This window comes from Neomonachus schauinslandi, chromosome 11, assembly GCF_002201575.2.
Source record: "Neomonachus schauinslandi chromosome 11, ASM220157v2, whole genome shotgun sequence".
In the NCBI taxonomy this organism is placed as follows: Eukaryota; Metazoa; Chordata; class Mammalia; order Carnivora; family Phocidae; genus Neomonachus; species Neomonachus schauinslandi.
In genome coordinates this window covers 13,825,201-13,834,882 of record NC_058413.1, presented here as the reverse complement: position 1 = coordinate 13,834,882, position 9,682 = coordinate 13,825,201, and the positions used below count along the sequence as shown (strand labels likewise).

General features: G+C 36.2%; 1 pseudogene; it reads left to right on the top strand.

Moving 5' to 3' along the window:
• Positions 1-3,438: 3,438 nt before the first annotated feature.
• Positions 3,439-4,442, top strand: LOC110576099 (annotated as a pseudogene).
• Positions 4,443-9,682: the final 5,240 nt, after the last annotated feature.

Here is a 9,682-nt window from a genome sequence, read left to right as displayed (position 1 = left end):
TTATTCAGCTTCATGATCATGAATGAAGAGAAGGGAAAGTGTGAAAAGATTTATCTGCAAAAAAATAAAAGAATTGATTTACAGTGTGCTGTGTGATGTTATGGAATATTTTAAGCAAATTAATTCATGGTACTATGTGATATTCTGGTATATTTTAAGCAAAAATAAATATTTCTCATCATATACATTCTGTGTTTTTTTTTTCATGTTACTGCAGAATATTTTGTTCTCAATTTTTAATGACCACTTCATTGATGCTGTGAGTCCTGAAGTATGTTATTAATATGATAGTTTCCTTCAACACTCTTCAAATATACCTCTCTCTAGATTTGACATGATTCTGATTAATTTTGCCAATTCAATGATTATAAAATTAAGATATGTGGCTCCATTCTATTATTTTCCTCAGCTTTTTATATTTAATAAATATTGGAGTCCTGTTTTGTATCATATGTCACTCAGCCTTTATGATATATTTGACTGCTCATGAAGGCTCAGGAATATTAATGCAACCTCACATGCCACTCTGAACCCTATAAAGAATGTCTTTTTTACACATATATATTTATATATCAATATTTGTCACACATATTTTTATAAATGTATGTTATTTGTAAATACATAATCTCCTTCTCTGCATACTCTTTCAGATATAGCAGCTTTAAAGGAGGAACAGGAAATACAGTCTTTCAATAATAATATGCTTCAAACTTCAAACACATTTGTGATATTAAGACTTGATAAGTAAGAATGAACAGAAATGAATGTTCTTTCATGTTTAATAATATCTCACATATCCCTGTTTCTAGTTTGCTTTCTCTAATTTGTGAAAAGCAGTCCTTAGAGCACTCAGAGCTTCTACAGATATATTTGTAAGTGAAAAGGGAGAGATAAACTTCATAGTTCATATTTTCACAAATCAACCTTTTAGCTTAAGCATTTTAGATCTTGGGTGACTGCCTATGGGTGTCACCTGGCAGTTGGTGTAGGACAAGATCGTGGTTGTAGTCCCCTAAACCCCACATTAATGGAACAAGACAGAGAAGCAGAAATGGGAGGGAGATGTGCTTTTTAAAAAGAACATAGTTTATAGTCAGTAACTGACTTCTCCCTTCAATTCTTTTCAGTTCTAAAAGAGAGGAAGGCAAACCGTAAGAGACTCTTAACTACAGAGAATAAACTGAGGGTTGCTGGAGGGGAGGTGGGCAGGGGATGGACTAAATAGGTGATGGGTATAAGGAGAGCACTTGTTGTGATGAACACTGGGTGTTGTACGTAAGTGATGAATCACTGAAGTCTACCCCTGAAAGCAATATTATACTATGTGTTAACTAACTAGAATTTAAATCAAAACTTGAAACAAACAAAAATTCAAATTCTGTCCTACCTTAAAGAATGCACATTTGTAAAAAAAAAAAAAAAAAAAAGAATGCACATTTGTTAAAACTAATGGAAAATTATTTCAAAAGGATTTGGAATCAAGAATGCTGGGCTATATACTTATATTAACTGCAAAGTGTATCTCCTCAAGTATTCTTAAAGACAGACTGGGTGATTGGTAGTCAGTCACCTTGCATACTTGTTCTGTTGGGATGAGGATTCAAAGTGTTACCTCTCCCTGCTGGTCTCCAGGACACCCCATTTTGTTCTTCTCTCAAACATGGGATGCAGCCCTAGACTGCGTAGGAATCAGCATATCTGTCCTCCAATATCCACAGGGCATTACTTTTTGATGACAAGGAATTATTTAGATTGTCTTGATCTGTGTCTCATTTATTGAAAATTAAGGGTTTAGATATATCCCATGATATTGCATTTAAGTTGTTCACCAACCTGCTTATTTAAGAGTTACCTTAAATTAATTGGTTTTGGGTAAATAAACCTATGTATAAAGTAAACAAAGAAACAGCATTGGATGTAATAAGGTAAGGAGAAGACTGATCAATGACCCCCAAATTTATTCACCTCTATTTAAGTACTGTTCACTGTTGAACACTAGGAGCCTGATAATAATTTTTGCTTTGTTAACAATAAGGAGTAGGAGGCCTTATAGCAATTCAAGTCATAGTATGAACAAGTTGAGTTTCTTTTTTCCTTGATGAAATTAGAGTTTTATAATAATTTAGAGTAGAATTGGTTTCTCGGAGTATGGGCCATTTTTAAATGCTGTACAAATGACCTATTCACCAGGTAAAATGATGTTAAAGGCATCAGTTTTGAAATTGTGAATCCTGGGATTTGATGGCTTCTAATAAACTTTGCTCTAAAAGGCTTCTGCTTTTTAAAGTCATCTGGAGTGATGCCTGGGTGGCTCAATCGTTAAGCGTCTGCCTTCAGCTCAGGTCATGATCCCAGAGTCCTGGGATCAAGCCCTGCATCGGGCTCCCTGTTCTGCGGGAGGCTTGCTTCTCCCTCTCCCACTCTCCCTGCCTGTGTTCCCTCTCTCTCTGTGTCTCTCTCTATCAAATAAATAAAATCTTTTTTTTTTTTTTTCTAAAGTCATCTGGAACTACATTTCAGCTAAGGTTGAAAATGTTTGCATTCACACTGGGTATCAATTTGTCCACTGGATATAACTGTTCCCAGAGTGCATTCTCTCTATTCTATACTCTATTTCCTAATGTGTCAAGATGGTACAAAACATACAAATTTGTGACTTTTTCATCCATTCATTAATGTAACAAATAGTCACTGGGTGCTGACAACAAAACTCTCTTAAAGCTATAATCTTGTATCATCTTCTTTTATTGACTTTTATTGTCCAGATTGTATATAAAACATGAAATTTCTAGAAAAAGCCATAACATGATCAACTCAAATATGCTTGGGCAATTCTATATTTTGACCCTAAACACATATTTAAAAATGTGCAAAAGATTTTGCTTTTTTTTAAACTTTTGTAAATTAAACTCGTGTTACCTAAATAATATAACTAGAAGTTATATTTGGTTGCTTTAAGATAATCTAACATTTTTAAATAATCATTTGTCTTATTGATAGTAAAGTTGAAAAAGTATATTATTATATCCATTTCACATTAGATTTCAAACTGATTTGTAAAATATAATACATAATAAAAAGGAAAGTTAATTCTACATAACAGGAATAATTCATGTTAATATTCAATAATGCCCGGGGCGCCTGGGTGGCTCAGTCGTTATGTGTCTGCCTTCGGCTCAGGTCATGATCTCAGGGTCTTGGGATTGAGCCCCACATCTTGCTCCCTGCTCGGTGGGAAGCCTGCTTCTCCTTCTTCCATTGCCCCTGCTTGTGTTCCCTCTCTTGCTGTCTCTCTCTGTCAAATAAATAAAAAAATCTTAAAAAAAAAATTCAATAATGCCCAACCATTTTTTGGCAAATTTTATTTTATTATCATGTTGCTAATTTTTTACACAAATTAATGTTTTCTTTCTTTTCAGATATTTGCAAACAAAATATATGGAGAAACAGAAGAATGTCTCAGAATTCATCCTTTTGGGATTGTCTTACAATTATGATATACAAATATTTTGTCCCATTCTCTTCTTACTCTGTTATGTTGCCCTGTTGGTAGGAAAACTTATCTCCATTCTTTTTTTTTTTATGTTATATTAGTCACCATACAGTACTTCATTAGTTTTTGATGTAATGTTCCATGATTCATTGTTTGCATATAACCTCCAGTGCTTATTGCAATCCATGCAGCCCTCTTTTTTTACCAACTGATGTACTATTTCTTCAGTCACTTATCCTTTATGGACATATGCTACACCTCTTGTATGACACCCAAACTGATCAGGGACCTGCTAGTGAGAAGAAAAGCCATCTCCTATGGTAATTGCATGTGACGGATCCTTACCATACACTTCTCTAGAAGCACTGAGGTCTCTAACCTTACCATCCTGGCCTTTGATCCCCACGTTGCCATCTACAAACTTCACTGTGTACTTACCACAAATAGGACAAGGTGCATTCTCCTATCTTAGCTGCGTGGGCTGGTGGGGCTGTCCACTCCTTAACTCAGTTTCCTATGGCAATCCAGTTGCCCTTTTTTGGTCCTAACAAAGTCGATCACTACTTTTATGGTATTTTCCCTTTGCTGAAAGTTGCTGGTACTGATACCCACTTCACTGGTGTCCTTGTAGTTGCTAATTCAAGATTCAAAATGTCCTTAGTGACATTTGTGGTTGCATTTTTTTCCTATGTCATTATTCACCTTAAGAAATCCCTTGGCTGAAGGAAGACACAAAGCCTTCTCTACCTGTGGTTCTCATATCGCTGTGATGGTTTTATTATTTGGGTCTTCAATCTTTGCCTACCTTCCACCTCCGACCACTTTCCCTGTGGATAAGGTATTTACTCTATTTTACACCATTGCTCCTATGTTCAATCCCTTAGTCTATACTCTGAGAAATTCAGAGGTGAAAAATGCTATGAGAAAAAATTGGTGTCAAACGTCATAGCTAAACATCTTTACTTAAAAAGGAGGATCAGTTAGATGTGGATGAGGGAGATAGGAAAGTATCTCGCAGAGTAACTGTTCCATTGGTATCATTTATGGATGACAGAAATAGGATTTATGGATTACGAGTACCGGCTGGTCAAAGACAAATTCTACCATACAAAAATGGATTTGGAAATGTAGTTAATTTTGTGGGATTTTGAGATGGTGTGAGCAGAGTTATATGCATAAAAAGCATTGGGGCTATAGCATTTAAAGCACTTCTGTCTGATGTAAATTGAAAATTTTGACTAACTAGAATTTAAATAAGAACTTGAAATTAAAAAAATGAAAAAAAAAGAAAATTTTGAATAATTTTATCATACAGAACTTCTATAAGGGTAGTATAGTTCCTATTTTCCCCATTGTTAATATCTTACATTGCCATTATGCATTTTTCAATATCCAGAAACCAACTTTGATCCATTACTGTTAACTAAACCATAGACTAGATTTTGATTTCATCTAGTTTTTTTTTTTCCTCTAACTTTACTGAGATAGAACTGACCTACAACATTGTGTCAGTTTAAAGTACACAATGCAATTACTTGATCCATGTATACATTGTGAAATGATTACCATAGGGCATCTGGGTGGCTCAGTCAGTTAAGCATCTGCATTCAGCTCAGGTCATGATCCCACAAGTCTCACATCTGGGTCCCCGCTCAGCAGGGAGTCTGCTTTTCCCTCTCCCTCTGCCCTCCGGCCTCTGCTTGTGCTCTGCCTCTTGTTTTCTCTCTCTCAAATAAATAAATAAAATCTTAAAAAAAAAAAGAAATGATTACTATAATAAAGTCAGGTGATCCATCCATCAACTTCACATGATTATATTTTTTGGGTGGGGGAGGGTGACACATCGAAGATCTACTTCCTTAGCAACTTTAAATATATAATACCATATTGTTAACTATAGCCACCATGCTGTACATTAGATCCTCAGAATCTATTCATCTTTTACCTAGATCTTTTTCCCTGTGGATAAGGTATTTACTCTATTTTACACCTTTTTCAAAAGGGAGAGCATGCCTACTGGAGGGAAGCCTTTGGTTATACCTAGATGTTTGTACCCCTTGGCCAATATCTCTATTTCCCTACCCCCACTGTTCTCCTCTCTGTTTCTGTGAGTTCAACTTTTTTAGATTCCACATATAAGTGTGATCATACAATATTTGTCTTTCTCTGTCTGACTTATTTCACTTAGCAAAATGTCCTCAAGGTCCATCCATGTTGTCACAAATGGCAATATTCCCTCTTTTTTAATGCCGATAGATAGATAGATGATAGATAGATTGATAGATGATAGATAGATAGATACATAGATAGATAACTGATAGATAGATGTAAACATTCATGAAACATTCACTGGGTATTCTATATTCTGAGTGGTAAAGCAAACTTAACAAATTTAAAATAATAAGAATCAGTCAATGCACTTTCTTAGTCCATCATAGGATTAAACTAGAAGTAAATAACAGAAAAGAAATCTGGAAAAGTCTATATTTAAAAATAAATAATACTTTTATAAATAATCCATGGATCAAAGTGGAATTCTCTAGGGAAATTTTAAGAAGTATTTAGAACTGAATGAAAATAAATAATATTAAAATGAGGGAGGCAGTTAAAGCAGAGCTTTTTTGTTTTTTAAAGATTTTATCTATTTATTTGACAGAGAGGGAGAGAGAGCACGAACAGGGGAAGAGGGAGAAGCAGACTCCCCGCTGAGCAGGGAGCCTGATGTGGGGCTTGATCCCAGGACCCCAGGATCATGACCTGAGCTGAAGGCAGATGCTTAACGACTGAGCCACCCAGGCGCCCCTAAAGCAGTGTTTTGAGGAAATTTAAAATACGGACTGTATGCATTTTAAACAAATGTAAAATCAATAACCTAAGTTTCCATCCTAGAAAATTAGAAGAAGAACAAATAAAATCCAAACCTAGCTGGAGGAACAAAACAATAAACATTAAGCAAGAAAATAATTACATTGTAAACACAAAAGAAGTACAGAAAATCAATCAAATCAAAAGCTGTTTAAAAAAAAAAAGAATAATAAAACTCATAAATCTCTGTCCAAGCTAACCAAGAAAAAGGAAAGAAGACATGTTGCCAGGATTAAGGATGAGGGAGGAGACATTATCCCTCATTCTATAGACATTAAAAGGCTAATAGGGGATAGTATGAATAATTTTATGCCATAAATTTGTCAGCTTAATTGAAAACACAAATTCCTTGAAAGACACACACTGCAAAAACTCAACAAAGAAGAAATCTGTAATCTGAAAAGGTTTATATCTATTAAAGAAATTGAATTAAACCATCCATAAAAGGACACTTCCAGCCCAGATGGCTTCAGTACTGAATTCTACCAAACATACAAGGAAGCAATAGTACTAATTCTACACATTCTCTTCAAGTGAAAAAGGAACATTTCCCAACTCATTTTATGGGTCATATTACCCCAATACCAAAACCAGCAAAAATAATGCACAAAATGAACACTAAAGACCATTATTTTCATGAACGTGGGCATAAAAATCTGTAACGAACCACCAGTAAATCAAATCCAGCAATAGAAACCAATGCATCACAACCAAGTGGGGTTTTGATTGTCTTATTTCCTAACTCCTTCTTTCCAGCCTAACCCCATTAAAATGAGAACATCTACTTCTTGTTTATTAATACAAGACTTTTGTGTGTATATATTTAACTCTCTTTTCTCCATGAATGAGGACAGCACACGTGCTCAAGCATGCTCATCAGGTACGCTCTTGAAGAATCACTTCCTTCCCTGAGGAGCTTTCTTTCATCCTTAGTATCTCCGGGTGCTGCTCTCCCGACCATCATCTCAATCTGCCATGTATCATGATTTTGTGGTGTAGTGATAGCTTTGTTTTTGTCATTTTGCTGGGCTTCTGGAGGGCAGGGCCTTTCTTTATTGTCTTGGTGGTCTCAGTAGCTCTTAACATGGCACCTTGCCCATAGTAGGACCTTAGTATATGGCTGTTGAACTGAACTGGTCCCACTCTGAGCTCGCTCAGCTTTTCATTTCTAACTACTGGTCTTACCGCTTCAAAATGTCTTGGTTACAATTATTTTTTTCTGATTAAAAAATTTAAACCTTGGTGGATTTTTATTTTCTCTGTATTTCCTGCTTATTCCCTCTATCTTGGTTAATCTTGTAACTCCTCTGTCTTCTCAAATTTACCTGTTCCATTTCAGTCACTCATTATTTGTCACCTACCTTTTCTCCTTTCTGGGTTTCATTCCCCTTCTGAGGATGCATGTTCTCCAGAGCCAGTTTTGATCTAATCCCTCTAACCCCAAGGTTATATACTCTTCTTTCTTCACCTAAGTGCTGACACCCTCTTTTCTTGCCCTGCCTGCTTGCTGACTTAAGAAAGACACTATGCTTTAATTATTTGTTGAATAATAATGATGAGAGTTTGAACAGTTCTTTTTTTAACATTTCTGCTGATAGAAATAACTTAGTAGATGTTTGCACATCCTTTGAAGCCTGGGCATAAATAAGTTCATCTCATATTGTGAAAAACGTTGTACTAAAATCAGAAACAAATCAAAACAAATGTAAGTTTTGGGGGTCATTGATTTCCATTAAACTTGCATGGAGCCCTATGAACTAGCTAAAAATACCGTCAGTGAATTACATGAAACAACATCTTCAGTGGTGTTACATGTGACAGGGAAAAAGGGTGAAGTTAAATACTAATTTATTTCTCCTTCTGTGCAAGCTTGTCTAAATGAAAATGTGGATAATCTTGGGAAAATTAATTGAGTAGGGCACAGGAAGTTTTTTGTATAGATTTCTCTCTTAATTACTATGGAGCCAGCCAGAGCCTTCATTAAATAGCCATCATTATATGTACTTTGAAAAATAATATGATACTGTAGGGGGCTTACTTTGATACTGGATTTTACATGTGAGTGAAAATGTAAATTAAGGAAAGAAAAAAACTAATTGATGAGAGAAACAGATGTCTAAGACTCTACAAACAGAGATTAGGTATTCTCCTCAAGTTTGGCATTTATCCATATGACATTCCTTGAGCAAATGCGTGTTGTATGCCTTATGCCAAACACAAATATTGGTGTCATGACATTCAGTCTCTTGAAAAATGGGCAGTCTAGCAGAGGAGAGACAGAGATGCACAAAATCAAATGGAAGTCCCAAAAGGTGATACAAGAGTATCTCTGATAATGATGAGAAAATGTTATTTTTGGCCAAGAGGTATGAGAAGTCCTCATGCAGGAGGTGTGTTTGAGATCAGTTTTCAAAAGGGAGAGCATGCCTACTGGAGGGAAGCCACAAATAAGAATCAAAGGGGAAGAAATACAAGGTTTGAATGGGAAAACAGTGAGAAGTCAGTTTGGTTGGGGGTCTAAGGAAAAACGCTGGGGAAAAAAAAAAAAGCTGACAATCCAGACGTGACCAAATATGAAGTTTGCATAACATTGGGGATAATAACAATAATAACAGAATAATCATTTCCTCCCAGGGCCTTTGGAAGCATTGGGAATAATGAAGGAAAAGTCTTTGTGCAGTTCCTGGTACTGAGTATGCATGCAGTAGTGTTACTATGACTGGTTTTAAGAAGGCAGTAGGAGGCTGTTCCCTGTGTTTGAGCAGAGAAGTGCCACAGTCCAGATGGTTGGACGGCTAGAGCATGCACCCAATGGGATGGGGTTGGGAGAGAACGAAGCAGCTGGGAGACGAGTAGGTAACAGGTATGCTCTGTGCCTGACTTCTAGAATCCATTTCTGGACTTGGCCTCTCTCTAGAGTTGGAACTCAGGTACAGATGATAATGAGAGAGTTGGTGAGAAAACTGGCAAAGGACAGAGAAGGCAAAAGACTTCACTCTTCTTGACCTTTGATGAGAAATTCATTTTTATTTTTTTCTTAACTATCCATCCACATTTGCACATTCCATTTCAGAATCTGGAAATGTCCTGCAGTGTCAGGGTGGGGATGATGACTCAGGGCTGATGAGAATAAAAATTCATCTTGCTTACCTCCTGGAGGCATGAGGAGAACCCCGGGTTCCTGATGACTCCTTTTCTCTCTGGAAATGGCTGCCTCCACATTGTGGCCTCCTGTTTGTGCAAACTGATGAAGCCTCTTTTATGGCCCAATCATTTTCATTCCCATTTTCATGCCTGAATTCATGAATGACACTGAGTTACCCA